At 45.4% G+C, this 22,984-nt stretch overlaps 1 long non-coding RNA gene across 1 annotated transcript; it reads left to right on the top strand.

Moving 5' to 3' along the window:
• Nucleotides 1-646: 646 nt before the first annotated feature.
• LOC146768492 (uncharacterized) lies at nucleotides 647-10,960 on the top strand. Its single transcript, XR_014953133.1, has 3 exons — nucleotides 647-3,126; nucleotides 7,175-8,474; nucleotides 9,752-10,960. It is a non-coding gene; the product is annotated as an uncharacterized LOC146768492 (long non-coding RNA).
• The last annotated feature ends 12,024 nt before the right edge of the window (nucleotides 10,961-22,984 follow it).

Below are 22,984 nucleotides of genomic sequence, written 5' to 3' on the forward strand. Positions count from 1 at the left end.
CAATGATTCTGTGATTCTGTGGTTTAATTTCATATTAGGGTGTGTAATCAGTGACCATCTCTGATAATACATAAGCTTGGACATTAGAGGGATTTATCTATCCCAGAGTAGAAAAAGGGAGGGGAAAATCTATTCCCTTTAATTTCCAGCTTCATGGACTCATGTTCTTCCTGCCCTGCTCTTGTTAAGTGTGTCCTTGCTCTCCCTCAGCCAGTTTGCTGTAAGTGTGTAGCAAACTCAAAGATCTGTGGCCGGGATGAGGTGAGATGTTTGGAAAGGAAATAACACACTTGTTTTATGTAGATCAGCACAGCCAATGGAGGAATTGCCAGGACTTTACTGGGCCAAAGTCAGCTGGCTGGAATTAGGTGGGCTCTTGGCAATACCATCATGCTGAGGAGTGTCAAGAATCTGAATATTACTGATGGGATCCAGTGGGTTAATCTCTTGCAGCTAAGTCTCCTGTTGAAAAAGGTGGAGAGGGACTTTTGACAAGGGCATATAGTGATAGACCAAGAGGTAATGGCTTTAAACCGACAGAAACTTGATATCAGGAAGAGGGTGAGGGTGAGGGTGGTGAGACCTTGACACAGGTTGCCCAGAGAAGCTGGAGATGTCCCATCCCTGGAAGTGTTCAAGGCCAGGCTGAAGGGGACCCTGAGCAACCTGATCTCATGGGAGGTGGCCCTGCCCATGGCAGCAGGGTTGGAACAAGATGATCTTTAAGATCTCATCCAACCCAGAACATTCCATGATTCTATGACTCTATGAAATCTGTGGGAGTTTTCCTTTCTATATCCTCTGGCTTCTAGGCAGGATCTTCCACATGAATTATGGTAGGCCATGTGTCACGCACAGTGACATGAATGCAAGAGCTGTCACAGGACTTTATGAACCTTTACTTGAGATGTATTAGCTGTTCCTGGTCTTCTCCAGAATAGTAATTTTGGATAAAAGAGTTTCCCAAAGCAATTTGTCAAAAACCAACCAATCAAAACCGGAGATGGAGCTGAAATTATTTTATTTCCTCTTCTGTTTAAATTCCAGGTTGCTTGTGGCTGAGTGCTCCTCTTTCTATGCGTATCTACTGAGTAGCTTTGTCTATACCCAGAGCAGGAGGTGACAGCAGCCTGCCTTGGAAAGGAAGCTCTCTGGACTGTCCCTGAACTTCAATTTAATGTGGTCAAGCTCTTATATGAATACGACAAACCATCAACATGTTCTGTAGTATGTGCAGGGATATGTTCCATAGACAAATCCACTTGTGAGCCTCTGTTTGGAACATGCAAACTTTCCTCTGATGATGCAAAAGAGCCCTAAAATGATGCAAATGTAGTTATCTTTTTTTTAATGTCTGCTCTGGCATTGGGGAGATAAAGGTAGCAACTGAGAAGGTAAAAAGGGTCTGGTAGTAGTGACAAAGTTACTGCTCTAAAGGGACTGTTCTCTAGGGCTGGAGGCCACATTCTGAAGTTGTGTCTCTCTCTGTGGGTGGACAGGAGTCATGCCTGAGGTTCTGTTTGCTTCCTCTGATTCAGTCAGAGCTCTGCCGTCTTTGCACCCTCCCCTCCCACCCAATTGCATGTTTCTTCTGCCTCATTTGCACTGGGCAAATGCTGGAGTCAGTTCCTAGGAACTGACTGAAGAGAATTGGAAGTGAAAGGGTCTTGGAAAAATGAAACATTGCTTAATCCCATGCTGGAGCAGTTCCTCAACCAGCCTTCCTGCAGAAAGGGAGCGTGGGAGCTCATGTGTGCTCGGGAGGTCATAGCGGGTGAAGCAGGACTGGCCGTTGCTGCAGCAGTTTGGAGATGACTGCAAGGCCACACTTGGGCAGATGCTATTAAGGACACAGTGCCATGGGCCATTACCCCTTCTGAGCTCAGAAGATGCTTCTTTTCTGATGTGCTCTTGGCCTCTGACATCACCCCTGCGCTGCTGTACCAGCCTGTTGGAGGGGATGTGCTGTGCAGACTTGGCCAATGTGCACTGAAGCATTGAGCTCCCTCCATCTACTTCCACAACTGGTGGTGGCCACCAACCTGCCTTCAGCCAAAAACCTGTCAAGAAGATGCATTGACACAAAAGGCAGCAGTAAAATATTTAAGGAATAGCTAGTCCATTGATATATTGTGTATTTTTTTTTAAATTTGCACTATATAAAGACTTTCTGTGGGCTTGAGCAAGGAACCCAAGCTCTTTCCTTTAGGTGTTTACTAGAAACAGGTACGCTTTCATTCCTGGAAATTATTTCAGTCCTGTTATTGATTTGTTTCTATTGATGGCTTTGGGAGCTTTTGCCAAAAGGCCATGGGTATAAAAATGAGGGAAAGAAGTAGATCTCAGCAATATTGTTTTGATTCCATGCACCCAATGACTGTGGGGCCATAGATTAATGGGAAACTGATGTTACTTATCTTTGTCTGCCAGCACAGCTCTGAGACAAATCCGTATCAAGCACTGAGAAACAAATGGGAGCTGTGTGGCTGCTCTGTGCTGTTCCCAGAATCAGCCTCTGGTTCTGAGGTCTTCCAAGGTCACTTCTGTCTACTTTGGATGGGACACAATGACATAAGTATGACCTCTCATCTAGATTATATTTGTTATGACCTGTCTTTTATGTCTTTGTTCTAATTAGGGCTATTGTGATATCCCATTATTTGTAAAGAATCTCTATTTGTGACATTCTGATTTTTGTTCATTCACTTTCAGCATTACTGAGTCAAAACAACTCCTAAATCTCCTCCTAAGTTATCTTGGGACTTAAAAGTTCCCTGGTGTGCCTGCAATGGCAGATGTGGGCTCAGTAGAAGAGGAGACAGCCTCCAAGACCAAGTGTAGAACCTGGTGGTGCTGAGTGTGTTGCTGCAGAACCAGCTCACCCTAGTCTTTTCCAGGTATCCCTGCTGCTCTTCCCATCTCCCACCTGCTCTTCCTATCCTCCTCCTACAGGTTCGTAGTAGTTATTTAACAGAAAACACTGACATGTCCAGTGAGGGAGATCCTACCCATCTGTGAGCGTGAGGATGAGGAGTTTGTTTGCTCCAAGGGAGGAAGAAAGAAGCAGTGACCACCTGTGGCTGGATGCTGATCATCTCCTCTCCTGGCTTTGGTGGTTCAGCAAAGGTGAGGCATCTTCCCCCAGGTTGTTCCAGAGCTTGGAAAACAGTGTGATCTTGGGGATATCTGTGGAGAGTGTGATGTTCCCAGTTCTAGGAAGTGCTGGCCCTGGACAGGCTGTGTCTGTGACTGGGCTTTGTGCTCTGGCCAGTGCATTTACTGCTGAGTGCTGCTGCAAGAGCAGCATACCAAGGGCTTGACTCAGCCCTTGCTTTGCTTTTTATGGGCTCCCAGTCCAGTAGAGCCAGGATGCTTGGCTAGCCCAAGGTCATCTCCTGAGGTACTCAGATACTGCAGAGGAGTGCAACCCCCTTCGTTTCACATGTGGAAAGTGGATTTCTGTGGAGGGAGAGTGAAAAGCCAGTCCTGAATCATTCTGAAGGAGACCAAATGTGATGTATGTTGCTTTCTCCCTCATCCATCAATCCTGCTCTGGCATGATGCAAGAAGACTGATAACCTTTCTCAAAGGACTAAAGGGAACAATCTGAATCACTTGAGGATGAGTCAAGTTTGGATGGATTCCCCACAGGCAGGCTTGGCAGCTGGCCTAGCACCCTTGCAAAAGGATTAACCTGTTCTGTCCCATCGCAGCAAGTGGGGGAAGAGCTCTTCTCAGAGCGGCTTGTGTTTCCAGACTGGAGCCCACCATGCTCTGCACAGCTGAGGGTTTTTCAGGGAGGCACATCAGGTGCCAAGTGTGATGTTCTGGCACCTGGAGACACAGATGGGGTCCATGAGCTTGAAGAGTAGGCTGAGGTGAAGGGGACAATGACAGTGATCTGCTGGAGCTTTAGCTGAGCTGTTTTTGGTGATTTCTCTCCTCATCACTTGTCTGTGATGCATTTCCAACCACCAAGGGCTGTGACTTCTGTTTCTTTTCTCTGAGTTCAGTGAGAATTTTGCTATGGACATAAATACCTGCCCATTCCGGGACTCTGAGCAACCAAGAGTCACAAACTAAACCTCCACATCTGGTAGAGGTGCTGGGTTTGGGTGTATGAGAAGATCATAGAATATGCTAAGTTGGAAGGGACCCACCAAAATCATTGAGTCCAACTCCTGGCCCTGCACAGGCCACCCCAAAGATCACACCATATTCCTGGGAGTGTTGTCCAAACACTCCTTGAAATCAAACTGTTCGAGACAGATGGTCAGGAATGGTCAGGCTCCAGTTACCTCAACAGGGGCATTTAGTGGTTTTTGAGATACCTTTGGAAATACTGGGTGATCAGTTGGTTCAGAAGGTCGTGGACCTCCTGTAGTTCCTGAGGGGACAAATCTTCCATCCCCAGGTGGACTTCCCACACACTGGCATGAGACACTTTTGGAGCTTGGAGCTTGCACAGGCTGTGGGATGGAAGGGCAGTGGCTCTCATCCTTCTGAGGCTGGGTGTCCCAATTTCTCAGCTTGCCACTTCTGGTTACTCCTTGTAGCTCTGTTAGGGAATTTGAGGCAGGTTACTCTAACTTTACGTGGGTAGTGGTTATATTTGGGAAATAGCAGATGTATCTCTTCAGCATGCAATGTATTCCAACTTAACACCTGTCCTGGTTGGAAGGCAAGTACAGCTGCTCACATGGAGGGTCTGTACCTGCTCACTGGACTCCTTCTTTCTCACTTAAGCTCTTCCCCCTTCAAAGGTGCTGAACCTTTGGGTTGAAAGATGAATTTCCAGGAGCTGTGTCAGGTAGGACACGCAGCAAACCCAAGCTACAAAACGTGTTCTTCCCCTCTCAACCCTTGCTGTGTAATTCTCATGGTACCCACACCCATAAAACCCTTTGGCCAGGTGGGTGGGAATTCATCTCACTGTCTCCAGGGTGGGATTCAGCTCAGGATGGAGACCCAAATGTGTGGGAGTCTCCATGTCTGTGTATCCATGTGTACTAGGTCAGAACTCCCTTTATACCTTGTGGAGTGAGACCAGCCAAAAATGTCTTGATTCACTTGCAAATGTGTGGGTTCCTAACACTGTGTTGATGCTTCCCAGCATCTCCCTTGGAATCCTGGAATGGAAGAAATTATTAAGGTTGGAAAAGATCTTTTAAGATCATCAAATGCAACTCAGTCTCCAGCTGCTCACAGGGATTGGGTTTTTCAAATCTTGGCTGCTTGTTGTCCTAAACTTTCCACCTCTCTAAAACATCCCCAAGGAGCCAGGCAAAACAATCCAGGTATCTCCAACTTTCCTCCAGCTTCTCAGAAGCAAAGGAACAGCACAGCCTGACGCACTTGTCCCCCTCCTTCCCCCAGCTTTTCCAAGGGAACGCTGTGGCCTGTCTTTCTGCAGTGCTTCGTGACACCAGTTTCTCTGAAGGCAACACAACCGCAGGGCAGAGGCGAGGCACATTCCTGATAGGACCAAGATAGCTTTTTCCCATAGCTCTCAGGCAGTGGGAACAGGGCACTTTTTCAAAGGACTGCTGTGCCTAAAGTTAAAATAACAGGAGGAACAGAGTGGGAGATCCAAGCTGGATTAGAGTACTTGGGGCTCGATTCCTTCCAATTGAAGTAGAAAAGAGAAGATGACAAAAGGATGCACTTGGTGAGTTTCCAAAATACTTGTGTGACCATTTTGATATCTCTTTGGTCTCACAGCACCACAGGAATAAATCTCCCTGATTCGAGTTTGTACATACAGTCCGAACTGCAGCTTTGTTTTGTTAATAGGGATTACCCAGGCCTGTGGTTTTGTTGTTGTTTCCAAAAGATTTCTCCTGCTGTTGGGGTAGATGAGTCCCTCTTCCCACTGAGTCCCTCTTCCTACCCCCCCATGGAAAAACAATATTGATATAAAGTCTAAAACACTAAAAATCAGATGGGCTGAGTGTTGTTTTACAGCTTGGAAGCCCCAAGCTATCTTTGTCCCTCTGATTTTTCCACAATTTTACAAGTAATGGAAAATCTTGTCTGCTTTCAACCTATAAATCTCCATCAGCTACAGAAATGCCTCTCATGAGAGACTAAATATATGGGTGCACTGGGGTCACCATGGTGCTGTAGGTGACAATCTTTGAAGCTTTCACAATGGAGCCTGTAAGAGCAAGGAAGGGGAAAATCTGCCTCTTGTTTTTTTAAAGCTATATATTGAAAAATAGCAACTCATGCCAGGACAGTTTATTTTGGTTGAAGCCAAGTTGTGCAGCAATTCCCCTGAGGGAACACAGAACTGGAGAGCAGAGAGCAGGAGAGAGACAAGCTTGAGGGGAGACTGTTTAATCAATGCTGAGTGATTGTTGATGCTTGGGAACACCAGCACCAGCTTTGGATCAGGTGAACAATGTTCTCCACAGATGCCTAGACAGCTGTAAGCCTTGAAGAACACTGGGAATTTAAGTCACAGCTGAACTCACCTTGTCCAACACCTCAGTGTCACTGCAGCTCAGCCTTTGAGCTGTTTTGTCTCCATGTGTCCCACCATGGCTGGAGCTGAGGGGATGCACAGGATGTGTCTACAGCAGTAAATCACTCAGAAGCACCCCAGGAGCATAAAAATGATCTGTACAGTTAAACTGGATGGGCAACAAGGCAGGGACTGGCTGAGCAAAGCCCCTCCCACTGTAGGAGATCAGATTTGTGATGGCCTGAGGATTCTGAGCATGTCCAGGTCTGTGATGCCTGACAAGAGGCATCCCAAAGTCCTGGGGGAATTGGCTGAGGCAGTTGCCAAGCCACTCTCTAAGATATTTAAATAGTCATGGCAGTTGGTGAAGTCCACAGGGACTGAAAAAAGGAAACCATTGAACTTATTTTTAATGAGAATAAAAAGAGTGACCAGGAAGACCCTGGGAATGACTGACCTGTCACTCTAACCTCTTATATCACCACAAAATCTTGTGATGAGGGTTTTCACAGTATGAAGACATGTTGCACAAAGAACTGACTTGCATTTTGCCTTGAGGATTCCTTGTTTTAATTTGATTAGATTTCCCTCAATTTTACGTTAAAAGAGACAGTGAAACAATCACTACCCTTTCTGTTCCTTTCATGGTTTTATAATTCTCTGTCATCCTTCCTATTGCTTTCTTTTCTTTTTTTTTTTTTTTCCCAGCCTGGAAAATCCTGGCATGCAATTCACTCCTAACTTTCAGCGTGCTGAAATCCGAGATGATGTTTTCATGGTGCTTCTAAAACCAAGATCTTGTTCCAGCCCATCATCTCAATCTGTGTTTTGAAACCCCGCTTAATCCACTTCCGATCCTTCCCACATGGAACTAGCAGCACAGCTTGATCCTCAGAGCAGCTAAATTTTCCATAGAGAGCTGTGATCATTTCATGGAGAGACAGAAGGCAGCTGAAATAAATGTCACTGGCAACATGTGGCTGTTAAATGTGAGCAGCAAAAGCAATATTCGCCCAAGGCCTGTGAGGATATGTGCCACCTCCTCCTTGTTCACCTGCCAGGGACATGGAAAAGCAGCTGCAATTCAGGGAGGCAGCACGAACTGTGGGATTTGAAATCACACCCGGGGCTTTACAGCCAAATCTCTGTGACTGCAAACTCCCACTGAGCGTGTGAGAGCTACAAACAGGAATCATCCTGGCCACACATCCCCACTCCTTCCAGGAGCACGACTGCAGCCAGGGCCCTGGGGACTTCTGCAGTGTCTTCCATCCCTTAGAAGACCTTTGGAGAACTGGACAAGTTGGCTTTGCCTGGAAAGGGAAGGCTTATCCTACTGGAAAGCAGCTGGAACAAGCACAGATCAAAGCTACCCTGAGACACAGCAGTGGAAAACATTGGAGGAGGAAATTGCAGAAAACTCATTCTACCCTATGGATAAGACCCAGCAGGATCAATTTTTCCTGTTCTTCAGACTTCTCTTTGCGATGGTTCTGGAGGGGTTGTCACTGTGGATGCTGTGTCTGTCACCAGGTGGGAGGGAATGGATGAGGAGCAGCTGTTCAATGATCCTCCATCCTGCTGGGCTTGGGTACCCACTTGCTGGATGCTCTTTTCCAATCCAACATGTTGGGAAAAAACAGTTTTTCCTTTTCCATAATTCCTGATCAACTCATTCCTACTCCACACTTGTTTGTTCCTTCGTGTACCCTTGTTTTATTTTTATATTCTAGAGAAGCAGATGTTTGGAGAGAGAGCTGGTGTGTCTGAAGTGCTGCATCATCTCATCTCACTTACAAAGGATTTTCTGTCTCAGGAGAGGTTTCCTTTCCATCCTCTTCTCACCAGCCAGATTCTTTTTCTGGGAATTGCCTTCCTGACTCTGCCAATCCCATTTTGCCATATCTGCTGTATTCCCTGGCTGCAAAAAGAGAATTTTCAAGCTGGTTGCCACAGTCAGGGTTGACAAACCCTTGTCTGGAAATTGCTGGACAAGAAAGAGCTACTGGTAAGGCAGATTGTCATTACAAACCAAAATATTCCCATTAAGGACTTCAGCAGTTAAAAACATGTAGTTTAATGGCTCTAAAAGTTAATTATTGCACTCATGTGCTTTTATTTTATTGTATTGCACTTATTATATTATATTTATTACTTACTTTAATTTTATTACGTTTTTGCTCTCTAAAAGAATCCTCAGCCTTTTTTTTTTTCCAACTAGAAGAAAATCCCACTTCAAAACATAAAAGCAAAAATTCTGATTTGACTGCAATTAGATGAAAATGACCATCTTAGTCAGGATTAAGCAGAGAGAGATTGCTGCACCATAGCCACCTCCCATGTCTGGGTGAGCAGGGATGTGTTCCCTGGACATTCTGCCCTGCTGCACATGCACCATAATTTGGGGACATGGGAATGACCAGGGTTTGCCACGTGGGGAAGGGACCTGTGGCTGTGGATGGCATCTGTGGGGCAGGGGATGCTGTGGGACAGGGGCACCCCAAGGAACTGTTGTGTGGGGAGCTCTGTGGGGCAGGCTGGGTCTGTGCCCAGCATGGGCAGGGGACCAGGGGAGCAGACAGGGCTGGTGGCAGAGCAGAGAAAAAGGCACTTTTTGGCATTGGCTTTCCTAGTACAGGAAATGTGAAGTTCCAAGTCCCCATATAAGGAAGAGCAGAAGAGGAGCCATGAATCATGGCAGGGATGAGCTGGGGAAAGCCTGCAGGGCACATGTGCTGGAGAGGTTGAGCTGGGAGAAGCCACAGCAAACCTGGAGCAACATGAGGTGCTTTTGTCCTCCTGCAACCTGGGAGAGCTCCAAGGACATGGGGACTGAGGGTGTGGGAAGAGAAAAGTCCCTTGAGTCCTTTGGGTGGGACCACAGGCCATTCTTCTCCTGGGGAGGGATGAAGGAAAGCTGCTGGGCTGTGTCCAGCCTCAGCAAACATGGACTTGTGCCTCCTCCCTGTGCTGCCTCCTTTGTGGGTGCTTTGAACGGGGTTATTCTGACACACCTGAGCCTGGGGGGAACCTGGCCCCAGCCCAGCCAAGGTGAGGGATGAACAGGTTACAAAGAAATTTGGAACAGGATCCCCAGGAAAGTGGTCACAGCACCAAGCCTGGCAGAGTTCAGTAATTGTTCAATAAGTGATCTCAGGAACTTGGTGGTATTCTTGTGATTGTCCTTTGCAGGGCCAGGGGCTGGACTTGGTCACCTTTGTAGGTTGCTTCCAACTCAGGATATTCAATGATTCCATGATTCCATGCTTTGACTCTTCCTGTCAGGACTAAAACCAGACTGCAGATCTTCAGATTCACTGGCAGATCTCCTCCTGACTTCAGCAGCCTCAGGATTTTGCATCATTGCTGGGTAATTTGCCAAGAACAATTTTGGGAGGAAGTATGAAGAAAAAGCATCTTCTAGATGACCAGTGGCCAGCCATCACATATGAGTCTCTGGATGCTCTTATTCACCATCTATATCAACTCCAGATGTGCACAGATTGAAAAATATATTTGGGGAACATCTAATGACCTGACAAAATGAAATAATTTCCCGAACACTTCCCATTTAAAATTATTTCTTCCCATCTTTCTTCTCTTTTGTAGCAGAACCTGTGGGATTGCAGTTGGAAGGGAGGAGACGGGGGTGGCAGCTTGATGGAATGGTGTGTGTTAGCATTTTTTTTTCTATTCCTGACTGGAAAAATCACTCTCACCACTTCAAGGGCAGAAGCTCATGAGAGAGCAGGAACTCTTGGCAGTCCCCATCCAGTGCAATGGAAGGTGTGCCAGCACTGTGTGACATGGGAATGGCTTGACAGAGTGGACCATGTCCCACACAGCACCCAAACCCAGCTCTGAGCATGAGACTGTGCCACCAGACCCAGCCCTGGGACTGCACAAGGTCTGTGCCACCAACAGCTCTGTGCAGAACATGTTTGGAGCCAGTGGCTTCATAAATCATACAATCATTAAGGTTGGGGAAGAACTCTAAGATCAAGTCCATTAATCCAGCACTGCTAAGTCCATCACTTAACCATGCCCTTAAATGCTACATCCATGGCTTTTTAGCACTTCCAGGGATGGTGATTCTACCACTTTTTGAGGCAGCCTCTTCCAGTGCCTGACCACCCTTTCAGTGAAGAATTTTTTCCTATATCCAATCTAAAACTCCCCTGGCACAACTTGAGGCCATTTCCACTCATTTTGTCCCTTGTTACCTGGGAGAAGAGACTGGATCCAGTCTCTTTTCAGAGTTGTACAGAGTGATAAGGTCCTCCCTGAGCCTCTTCTTCTTCTGAGATCTTGGGTCTGCTCTGGGAACCGTGTGGATGTTCTTGGCAGGGGCACTGCACAACCAAAGGGCTGGATCCAGAGGGAAGTAGCAGCTGCTGGTTTCTGTTGGGACACAGGATGAATGCTGCTTTGGGGTGTTTGGCTTTGGGCTTTACTTGGTCATATCTGGTTTTCCTCTTAGGTGATGACAGGATCAATGTGTGATGACAGGATCAATGTGAGGATGGTCCTGCACTGGCTGCAAACCCATCTTTCCTGCTTGGTAAAACCCCAAATCTTCCACAGTTTGTGGCAAAGGGTGTTTCAGAGAGCATCTCACTTGCCATAAGTTATGTTTCACTGTAAAAGTTTTTGGTTTTGATTTGAAAGATAAAGAACTGGCAAATCCACCCCTTCCCGTTACTGACTTGTTTTAGTGTTTTATTATCCGTATTGTTTAAGCATGTGCCTAATTTTCCTTTGAACTTGTTTGGTTTCCTAAACACAAGTTTGAGCCATGCTGTCAGACATTAAATCTCTCCTCCAGACACTCCAGAGGTCTGTGCTGACCTTACCTTACTCTTCCTTTGCCTGTAGACAGCCAAGCACTGGGGCAGAACAGCTGATTTATCCCGATGTAAATCAAAGCACAAACATAGCTCCAACCTATTTTTATTTGGCCAAGAGAGATTATCAAGTACAACTGCGATTACAGGAATGCAATGGGTGACCCGTGTGAAATTTGGGCTGCTGAGAGGCACAGATAATCCTGTGTGATGCTGTTATGACTGTCACCATCACAGCATGGCCTGTGATGGGCACAAAGCCAGTGCAGGTACCAGGCAGGGTCAGTGTGCAAATACACACAAGCACAGGGAGCTCTGGTATTCCCAGCTTTCTGTGCTGAGCCCAGAAAAGGTCTGGACGGGGAAAAAGAGTCACTGTCCCCATTGCCACGTTTGTACCTCTGCTTTTGGACTTGTGTCCCTGTACCTTGCACTCTCCCCAGGTTCATGTAGCTCAGTTTTGCCCTCCAGCAAGTTGTATTGCATTCCTCAGGCTCCTCTTTATCAGCTGAGGAGCCAGGGAGCTTCCCGAAAAAAAAGCTAGAGAGCAGGAAACCTGCCAGAGCATTGCAATTTTGGCTCAAGTAGGTGGGTATGAGCCAGATTTGCCCTGTGTCAAATCTTGATTTTTCATCGTACATTCAGCACCGTCAGCTAACCCTTTTATTTTTTTACTTCTTATTTTATTTATTGCTGTTTTGAAAATCTGAGACTAACCCTGGTCCTGCTGTGGTTTTCTCCAACAGCACCTGCCACAGAGGGACTTGGCTGCCAAGAAGAACAAAAACACTGATGCCAAAGCCTCTAGCTGTGCTGGTTTCCATCCTTGCCCTGCTGCAGCAAACATCTGCCCCTTTGCAGTGCAGGTGAGGTGGTTAAGAGGCAGCTATCTCTGGTGCCTGTAGCTCATGTGGAAAGCTTACTCTGCACCCACTCTTATCTAAACAAGCCTAAGCCCCAGCATGCTGCTTCAGCTCCACTGGCTTTACACTTCAGGCTGTTTTGAAAGTGAATTTGTAAAGACATTAACATTATTTAAACAGTTTAGCCACAGAATTACCCGGTGCTGCAATCCAGCTGCCAGAAGCAGAGACACAAAGCGCTGTGGATCAAACAAAACTTGGCCAAAGCACATGGGCCCTGGAGGATGCCAAAATCGGGGTGATGGAGGGAGTGAGAGCTCACTGGCTTTCCTCTTGGCAGGAAATCTCATCAAGTGTTGGGTTGTAATTTTTTTTTTTAATGAGCGTGTTTGTGTCCAAATCGGACCAAAACCAGATTTGTTTCCCCTTGAAGCTTCTGGAATACTGGAAGGCATCAGGCTCCTGGTTGTCCTGATGCAGCTGGCTTCCCAGGGAGCACATTTCAGCTGGTGGGTCCAGGGCTTGAGTAAGGGACATGTGGAGAGATCAGGGTTTGAAGACAGGGCTTCCCACACCCTAAATCTCATGGCAGACCTCACGTCCTCCTGGGCAACATCCCCCCAGCCCCTGGTTTCCCCTATGCTCAGGCGAAGTCCTTTTACAGTGCAGAAAGTATTCAGGGGAAACATGCTCAAGAATTTGGGGAAAGACTCTGGAAATTGAGCATTTTCAGACAGTTGCAGATAATCAGTTCGTCCAAGCTGAACTTGTGATAAGGGTGATGGGGGTGGTGAAGCCCTGGCACAGGTTTCCCAGTGAACCTCTGGCTGCCCCCTGGAAGTTTTCAAGACTGGGCTGGGTGGGACTCTGACCAGCCTGGTCTAGTGAAAGGTGCCCATGGCAGGGGGTTGGAACTGATTGATCTTCAGGTTGCTTTCCAACCCAAATAATTCCATACTCCATGACTCTAGGACATACTCTTTGTCCTGATGCAATTAAAATAAAATAGATAAAACACAGAGCAGAGAAACTGAGGCACAGACACTTCAGATGACATCTCTGAAAATTAAAGTGGGTTTCCTACAAAAGTCAAGCTTTTCTCCTGCAGACCCCACACTGTATGTGACATTCAAGGCAAGATCTTTCATATTCTGATAATACATAAGAGGGCAACTGGTTAAAAACAAACCAAAGTCGAGTTTCCATTCTTGTTGAGGAGTCTGAATCAGGATTGTTTTTTCTTACTTGTCTTTTTCTCTTGGCTGCTGTCTTAGCACAAACCCTGAAATTTGTCTTAGTTCACAATAAAACATTATCTTATTTACCAGTATTCTTCCTTGGAGTACATTGCCTTTCTTGGCTATTTGATTTCAGTCCTCTGAAACTTTCAGCCGTGCAGCTGGGAGCAACAATGGGTGTTGTTTTATACTTCGACTGAGTGTTAAAAGCTGGAACACGAAAAGAAACAGCAGCTGCTGGAAGGACTCAGATCATCAGCTCCCTCTGCTGACCTGCAGTGAGGCGAAGCAGTGCAGCCAAATTTTGGGATTTCAGGAAAACTGAGGACTGAAAGAACATAGAGCAGTATTACTCCAGCAGCATAAAGGTGAGAACTCAGGGATGACTCTCCACAGCCCCTGCCAATTCAAGAACTAGAGGACACCAAGAGAAATTACTGAATCATGTTTGAGAAAAAAAGAGGTGGTTGTTCACACACTGTGTATAAAACCTGTAGAGTGCCTTACTGCAGGAGGTTGTGGACATGCAAAGTTTGTGTATGCTCCAAAAGACACTGGAAAAGTCTGGGAGAAAAGTTCACTGATGACTATAAAATGCAAAGATCCCTCTTCTTACCTGGGAAATTCCCAACCCACAAGCTGCTGAATGCTGGGAAGTGTTTCAAGGAAATATTGTTCCATGTTTGTTCAAAGCCTATGTTCTTTCTTGGGCGTCCACTGTCGGAAGCAGGATGCTGACTCACACAAGTTGTTCCCCTGCTGGTCCCAGGGGATGGCTGAAGGGTCCAGGAGAGGTGATGTATGTACAGCTTGGTGCACCAGAGCCAGGGAATGAAAACGTCTAGGATGGAGTCAAAGAAATCCTTATTTTACTGGGAACATGGATGCAGTTATGTCTTAGAGAAATGCTGAAGGAACTGAGAGTGTGGAGAAATTTACGCCAAATGGAGATATTGAAATAGTCCCGAGGATACAGACCTTGGGTTCAGTCACAGTCTGGTGACTCAGGGTTTTCTTCTGAATCCTCATTTTTGGGCTGGAGGAAACAGGCTGACATGACTGACATTCAAATGTAGCCTTGTAGGATGAAGAAACTCACATCAAACAGAGTGATCATAATTTGCACAGAGGTTCCACCATCACTGGTGAAGCCACTGCAAAGACTAGGTGGGAAATGGTGCATAAATAGTAGGAAGCCCAAAATATAATATACGTTTCTGAAATCAAGAGGTTGTATTAATACAATATGACACTGAGCTGGAGAATAGTGATTGTCTTCCCTCAGAGCTTTCAGGGAAATGTTGCTCTGGCAACCTTGGGAGCTGAAAGCTTTGTTTTTCTCAGACCTCACAGGAAAGATGGCACAGTTACCTAACACTATGTCCAAACTTTGTGGAATCATTTAGGCAAACACGAGGCAAACACATCATTTATGTTTCCCAGGGGACAAACCTGTATCTGATTTGTCAGTGTGATTGACCCCCATAGAGCAGTTCTAGATAGGATTCAGTTGCTGAAACACTCTTATATTTAAGTAGATCCTGTGTCTTTTCTAAAGAGCCTCATGTGGATGACTTAGATACCCTTGAACACCTTTGTAGGTGTCTCCTTTCAGGCAAGTAAATCTACCCCAAGCTGGGTATTTACTGGAGGTTGGGCTGAATCAAGTCCTAGGCTTGTTGACTATAACTTCAGTGCCTATAGTGGAAATTCAGACACCAAATTGACATGGGAGCACCCAAACAGGGGTGTCCTCACCTCGAGGGAGTCTCAACCTGCCCTGCCTCCTAGGTGCCATTCATGCAAACCATTTAATCCTATTTTCATTCCTCCCAGGCAAACTCTGGAGGAGAGAACAAACATTCATTTTGTAACAGGAGAATGCCTCCATCCTCCACATGTAAACCCCTGGCCACACAAACGAGGGATGATGAGGAAGGACTGGCCTGGAGTACAATTTTCTGAGAGCTTTTCTCTCCACTGACGAAATGGTGGTACTTGTGACAATATGGGTCAGCAATGAGGTGTCTGTGGCCTTTCTAGGCTCTGTTCTATTTTCCAAAGACCCCTCTGTCCAGCAGGACAAGAGCTTGCTTTGCTCTCAGAGCAGGCAAGGTAACTGTTCTAGGAAGAATTTGACATTTTTGTCACAGTGGGGCCCAGCATTCCTTTGCTTATTTATGGTGACATCAACTGTGACGATGGCTTACAGAATGTTGTGCAGCTTTAGAACTACATTTTCTTTTTTCCTTTGAAGAGCTCTCAGGAAAAAAAAAAAAAAAAAAGTTACATTCCCTGGGACATAAAGCCTTCAGTTAATGGATAAGAGTTTTGTTTGTGCAAGAGCTGGAGATGAATGACTGAAAAACCCATGCCCTAATCCTTCTCCTTACAGCCACAGCTCTCTAAGATGAGAGCTCATATCACACCTGCCTCCTTCTTTCATCTTATAAAATATTTATTCTTCCTTCCTCTATAAAGATTGTCAACACTTCTTTCCCTTAAAATAAAAAGGAAGAGAAAAGAAAAATAAATTGGCATATTTCCAAGAGAATAGTGTCTCCAAGAAAAAAGTTGCATCTACAAGTCTATCATGTTTTAATTTTCCCTGCAGGACTTTCAGAAAGGAGGTGTTGTGAATAGATAAAATAAGAAGTAATTTCTGCCCTATCAGACAAACTGCCCAAATTATGAACTTGAAAAATAAAGAATAATTACCCTTAGGGTGGGAGTATAGTCCAGACCCTCCCATAGCTTGGAGCATTGCATGGCACTGACATGCCAGCAAATCCAGGTGGGCTGATAAAGCTCCAAGCAAAATGGACTGTACTGCACATCTGCCTGGTTCCTGCCATGTTCATCTGCTGCTTAATGTGGGGGCTCCTGGGCATCCTGGGCTTTCTGTGGACCTTCAGGATGTTTCACAGGTGAAATGCTCAGAGCTGGAGATTCCAGGATGCTTCCCTGGCAATCTGCCTTGGAACCTGGCCTCTGTTCCCTTTCCTGCAGAAAAAAAGAATCCTGAAGAAATCTGTATTTTGAAACAGCACGCCAAAGACTCTTCCAGTACTATCACCTTCATCTGCACAGTGTCAGCAGCATGGAGTGATGAGGGCAGCCTCTGAAGTCAGCAGGGAATGAGAAACCACTGGATGATGATGCTGTGTGGCAATGCTGGGATGCTCCTGGCCCCACGCCTGATTTCCCTCATCTCTCTCCTTGGTCTGGCATGATGGATTAGCAAAAGCCACTTGTCTCCTGAGCACCACCTAACATGGGCCCGTGTCAGCCTGTGGGGCCTTCTCTCTGAGCAGAGCAGGGTTCTGATGCTCAGCAGCTCCTTGATGTACATCCACCCTGCCATGAACCTGCCCTGACCACCCACACACAGCCTGACGCTCGTGGTGATGGGGGAGGTTGGCTCACACAAGGCCTCTGCAGATAGAAAGCTGATGTGCAGGTACATTTATGGCAACAGTGAATTTGCTGCCTTTCTTTATCCTTTTTTCCCCCTAAGGCTGTTTTCTGCTGCCACTGAAACCATTGGATGTTTTGTTGTCAGCTGAGATAGGAGCATGATCTTCCTTTGAAGAGGAGTAGCTTTCATTCCTGGCTACAGGTACAGAAGCACAAACCTACCAGGCATAGAGCAGCCCTAATTACTTCTACCTTTGTTTCCTCTGTTCTTCTCAGAGCTCAGATAAACAGGTATCAGTTTCTGCCCCTTGGAACCAGGCATTTTGGTAAGGACATTGCATAGACTGAACTGAAGACTTGACTGCTGTGGACAGAAGGTTTATCCCTTGGCTTGGGCAGACCAGGCAGCACTGGCCACTTCCTGGGATAACTTTCCTGGGACTATGTTGAGAAATCTGTGCTGGTGGGAGCTTTCTACAGCCAGGTCCTTTGGAGAGGTGCAGCACGGTAATCCCCACCACTGGCAGTAGGTGCAATCCTCCCTGAGCTCATTGCTTGACCTGTTGGTCAGCCTGTCTTCAGCTCAGTGCAGGGAAAACGCTGGGAGAAGGAGCATGCAGTTGTGTTTTCCTTATGTGGAATCATTCCCCAGTGTGGCCCCAGCCTTCCCCAGAAATGCATTTCACATTATCACTGATAATTGATCTGATTATTACAGAATAACTGTGTTGCTGAAGGGCTGTCAACTTCCAAAACCCAGTCAGGCTGGGTGGAAGCTCAGGACACAGTCCAGTTGTCAAGTGCTGAGACCTTGTGGATATGGGAAGAAAATGCCTTGTTTTTCCACCAGGAAGGACTCAGCACCTTCCAGACACAGGCCTTGGGTGGAAGGGTAGGGACAATGAATATGAGCACAGCAAGGCATGGAGGACATTCCTTTTTTTCAGGTTCTGTCCAAGATGGACACAGTCAATCTGTATTGAAAAAGGTACAGAGAGTCAGGAGTGCCACAGAATCACAGAATGGTTTGGGTTGGAAGGGACCTTAAAAATCCCCTTGCCCATCCCCAGGTCTCTCCATCTTATCATCTGTCAAGGTACCAATGTCCACCAAGACATTTTCTTCATTCAGCTTGGACATCTTCACCTGCTCAGTGGCCTTTTGAGGCAGCCCCACACTGGATCCACCTCTCACCTGCACCATGGACAGTGATTCTGTGAAGGGTGGACAGTAAATGGCAAATAAAAACCAAGAAATGAATCAGAAGGAGAAAATCCCCCATTTGTACACTAAAAGACCTCTTTATATCTCGTTTTGGGGTGTCAAGGAAACAGTTTTCTGGTCTGAAGTTGGGCTGGATGGATGTTTCATTATTGAATCATGGAGGACTGTTATGGAACAGATGTAGTAAGTCCTGTCCAGGATTCAGGACTCTCTGTGGGTGAGAAAAGGCCTGGAAAAACTCTCTAGCCAGTCTTGATGCAGCAATGATAACATGTGTGTGTGCTGCTTAATGTAACTTGGAAGCTCTTATCCTTATCAGATGTCATCTTTTTTTTCATCAGCATTTTTCCACCATTTATTCCTGGGCCTCTGGCCCAGTGGGGCATGAAGGGGAAAAATTCTCCATTGAGAATTGAGGGGCAACCCTGGTGATGACAAATTCTTGGAGCTGCCAGACACAGGACACAGCAGGTTGGCATCAGCACTGCTGCTGATCTTGTTAGCGGGGCCAGCATGTGTGGCAGAGCTTCAAATGTGCTAGAAGGCCACTTTCTGCCCCCAGATGGGCATATGAAAAAATACCATTTTCTGTAACATCATATGATTTTTAGCATATTTAAAATTCCAGTTTTTCCATGTTTGAAAGCTGAGTGAAAATGATTTTCAGGTTCTTGGCAACTTACTCTGGAGGGAGAAGGTTGAACTGCATCACCCCCACCAGTTCCTTCCAAACGAAGCCATTCTGTGATTCTGTGACTAAACTGATAACATCCATTAGATGGACTGAGATGTCTGTCCCAGGGCATTTTTGAATGCCAAAATTATTGCAGAAAAATTGGAAACTTCTTGTGTAAATTACCAGTTGGACAGAAAATAGTGGATTTCATGCAAATAAATGGTTTCTCACAAAAAAAATTGAAGAGTCTTAAAATGTTGTCAAATGCTTTCCCCAGACTGGAAGGCACATATGAAAAAAATGAAATAAAGGCTGAGAACATAATTCAGTTAAATAACACAGGCCAGGAATTTAGCTTCCTTTTCTGTTTTTGATTTGTCCTCTAGGGGATGAAGATTTTCTTGATTGTACATATTGTAGGATATTATTTTTCATATTGCTGTGGTAAACATTTCTCAGTTAGTGACAATTTCATGTCTGTTTTTTCTGGTTTGGTTTTTTTTTTTTTTTTTTCTTCAGGGTCCACAGATTAACCAGCAAAATATTTGATCTTTTTTGAGATTAATGACACTTAGAATGAAGCTGCACCATAAATAAAAATTAACCCTCTTGAATTACTTTTGAATGTTCACTTAATGTGTGCTTTATACACCAGTTTTCCTGCCAGAAAAGCCATCCACTGGCATTCTCACTATGATCTCAGCAGAGGGGAGACACACAAGAGGCAGATTCACTTCTTCCTTTGTACAACTATTTGCAAAACAAGCGTGTGAGGTTTGTTTTGTTTTCTTTTCTTTTCTTTTCTTTTTGACATCTTTGCCCATCTCTCTAGCATTGGCACCCTTGATTTAACCAAGTCAACCCACATTTCTGAGTCAGACAGCTGGGAAAAACATAGAAGTGAAAGCAAGTCACATATTGCTGGAAAAATCACATCATTAAATGCCAAGAGGTTCTGACTGAAAGGATTGAGAAAGAGGCAAATGCCAGTAATTGGCCCCGACACAAATTTATTTATAGCAAAGCTTAAGCAGGGTGAAGTCTGGTCCTCTGGGTTCACCTCTCAGGATCAGGCCCTGGGTCCTGTGGGATTTCATTTCTCAGAGAACCACAGGGATGGCAGATGGGAAAGACTTGTTAGGTCATCCTGTCCACATGCCCCGGCAGGAGCGGACGAGATTGTCTCTTCACTTGGTTCTCAAGCGCCTCATCCAGATTTAAACTACTCCAGCAAGAAGGTTGTTATTGCAAGAAAATTCCACTGCCTTCTGCAAAACCACTTTTTAAAGGCTCTTGACATCCGTTTATGTTAATTTTGTCTGAATTGCATCGCAGAAGAGAAAAGTGAGAGTACAGAACAGTATGACCTTGGGCACCTCAATCTATATGATGACTTAAAATAGAATTACATCACAGTGAAATGTGGACTTCTTACAGTTAGAGCTAATATTTTTGGCTATCCTCCCTTTGTGCTTCTTTACATTAAAGTGGTTGGATTTCTGTAAACTTAAAGCAATTTCCCAGTGTTTGCAATGCTTTTTTTCCCTTTTTGGCACCTGCAGTCTGTAACTTGCTTACCTGAAAGCTGTTGATAAGTTTTCAACCTTGACTTCATCTGGGTTTAAGTTATTTTTAATCTGTGGTTTTATCTCCTGTTTCCAGGCTGTCTGAAATAACCACTTTTATTAGCTGTGTAGTTATATTATGCATGCTTGGCCCTTGGTTGGGCAGGAGAGGTTGCACAGATATCCGTGTAAAATCAAGGACAGGCACATAAAAGACCTACTGTAGCAACTGGATTTTTTTTTTTTTTCTTTTTTTTTTTTTGATGCTAAAGAGTCATGGGAAAATATCAATTCAGCAAACTTAAAATTCTTCATTTGGAAAAAAACCTGGGTTAAAAATGATTTTACTGAGTCCAAGGTTAGGCTTCAGTGGAAGCTGGCCAGGATTAAGGGCCAGGAACTCTGGAACCTGCCAGATTTGGAGCCCTGGGTGAGTTCTCAGAGGAATTAAACCCAGGAGCAGGGGAACGTGGGCGCTGCCCATGGCACAGTTGGTATAAATTTCTGATGTGGAACTGATAAAATGCCAACTCTGGTGGGTGTGCACCATGGTTGGAAACTTTCCAATTTGTAGGAAACTAAAAATGAGGCATTTACTGATATGAATCCAATTTGGACAGGAAATTTTTTTCCTGTCAACTTGGGAACTGCACTCTCCTGCCAATTACAGTCACAATTGTGTCATTTTGTCTGTGAAACTCTCAGTCTCACAAATGCAAATGAAAACACCTGTGCAATTTTAGTATCTCTGTTTAGTTTGTAATACAAATAAAATTCATATCTTTGGAGATGAGCTCCTTAATTTTCCAGGTGTTTATGAGCTGCTGTACCACATTCCCTTCCATGATTGTGAGAAAACTCTGAGAAACTATTTTTTCAGTGTCATTTTCAAAAGAAAATTATTAGACTCGAAATCAAGTTTTTGTTTCCCTGAAAAAAATTGAATTCTGTGCCAAAGCCCTCGTTTGCTGTAACCCTTGTTTTATGGCAGATATGCAAACACTTAAAGGAGAAACTTCCATCTTTATAGGAAGGTCTTTTATCAGAAATAATTAACATCTGAAAGACTCAGCTACAATACACATGGGATGGTCTGTTCAGATGCTAATAAGAGAAAAGTTTAAATGATGGACTTATGACTTTAATGCTTATCTGTTGGAGGCCTATTGTAAAGTGAAATTAATTTTGCTCTTTCTTTTGTTAGTGCAGCAGTGCCTGGTTTGTTTTTCAGAGTTGCCTTTTATTCTACCAGAAAATGGCAATCTACTGAAAGAGAAGGGCATGGGGTAATAGAACAAGGGGTAAACTGAAGGAGGGCAGGTTCAGATTAGGTATTAGCAAAACATTCTTTACTGTGAGGGTGGTGAGGCCCTGGCACAGGCTGGCCAGAGAAGCTGTGGATGCTCCATCCCTGGAAGTGTTCAGGGCTGGATTGGATGGGGCTTGGAGCATCCTGGGAGAGTGGAAGGTGTCCCTGTCCATGGCAGGGGGTTCAAAACTGGCTGATTTTTAAGGTCCTATCCAACCCAAACCATTTAAGCATCTATGGAACTTTGGGAAGATCTTGTGAGCTGCCATGAGAAATGCAGTCAGCACTGCCTTGGGAAATGAAGGGAAAGAGCTAAAACTGCAGCCATAGAGAAGAAAAATGCCTGCCTGTGCCCTCTCTTTCTTGTCTGAGAACCAGCCAAGGAAGGTCTGGTTTGCAAAGATTAAAAGGAAGATAATTTGAGGAATACAAACAGCACGAGGAGCAGAAGGTGGAGGTAAGAAAGGTGCAGGCTGAGAGGTGTCAGAGTTTCTAAAACCAGGGCTGAGCATTGATGGGTAGGAAGCCAGGATAACAACTGTGGAGGAGGAGAAGCAGAGAGATGGAGCTTCTCTGGTCACAGAGGCCAGCAGAGAACAGATCAGCTGGGAACTGCTGTGAAGGACGAGTTCCAGTCGCTGGTCTTGCAGGCAAACATGGAGCACAGTCCCTGGCTCCACCCTGACTCCTCATCCCATTAGGAATAGTCCTACAAAGCTCTACAGTTTGAGCCATGCTTGGGCAAGAAGGGCAGCAGATCCAAGGCCAACTCATCTGCACAGGCCACTGATGCCTTCAAGAGTGAAATTGTCCTGAGTCAGGGAATATCCCACTACCCTGAGCTCTGTGGGAATGACCAGGGCACGGCTGAACGCTCCTTACATCCAAGACAAGGTGGCTGTGTGCAAATTGTCTGGTGGGAAAGCCTGGCTTTAACTCCTGAGTTTTATGTTAGGGGATCATGTAGGAGAGTGGTTTGGCAGTATGAAAAATGGCATTCCAGTGTGATCCCAGGAGTGTTTCCCTGCTGACATAGAAACAGGGATTGTTGGGCTTGGGTTAAGAACAGAAGCAGGATCAACTCTGCTTGGCTGAGCTCTTGTGGGTTTTATGAAGATCCTTCTCCAACAGAGTCCCTTTCTAGTTACTCAAAAGTGATAGAAAACCAGCATTAGTTACATCAGGTGTGTAATTAGGGATTATTGCACTTTCTTAGCTGCAAAACTCATAGGGTGCAAACAAGGAGAGCCAGCAGCCTTCCCTGGCTCTGGAGCTTTTCTCATTACTAATGAAACACTGCTGGTATGGGCCTGTGAGGCAAGGTGCAGGGGTCTGGAAATGGATGAGTTTTCCTCTGGAATTAATTTCATGCATGATTCCTT

This window comes from Lonchura striata, chromosome 2 (genome assembly GCF_050655825.1).
Source record: "Lonchura striata isolate lonStrDom1 chromosome 2, ASM5065582v1, whole genome shotgun sequence".
Classification (NCBI taxonomy): Eukaryota; Metazoa; Chordata; class Aves; order Passeriformes; family Estrildidae; genus Lonchura; species Lonchura striata.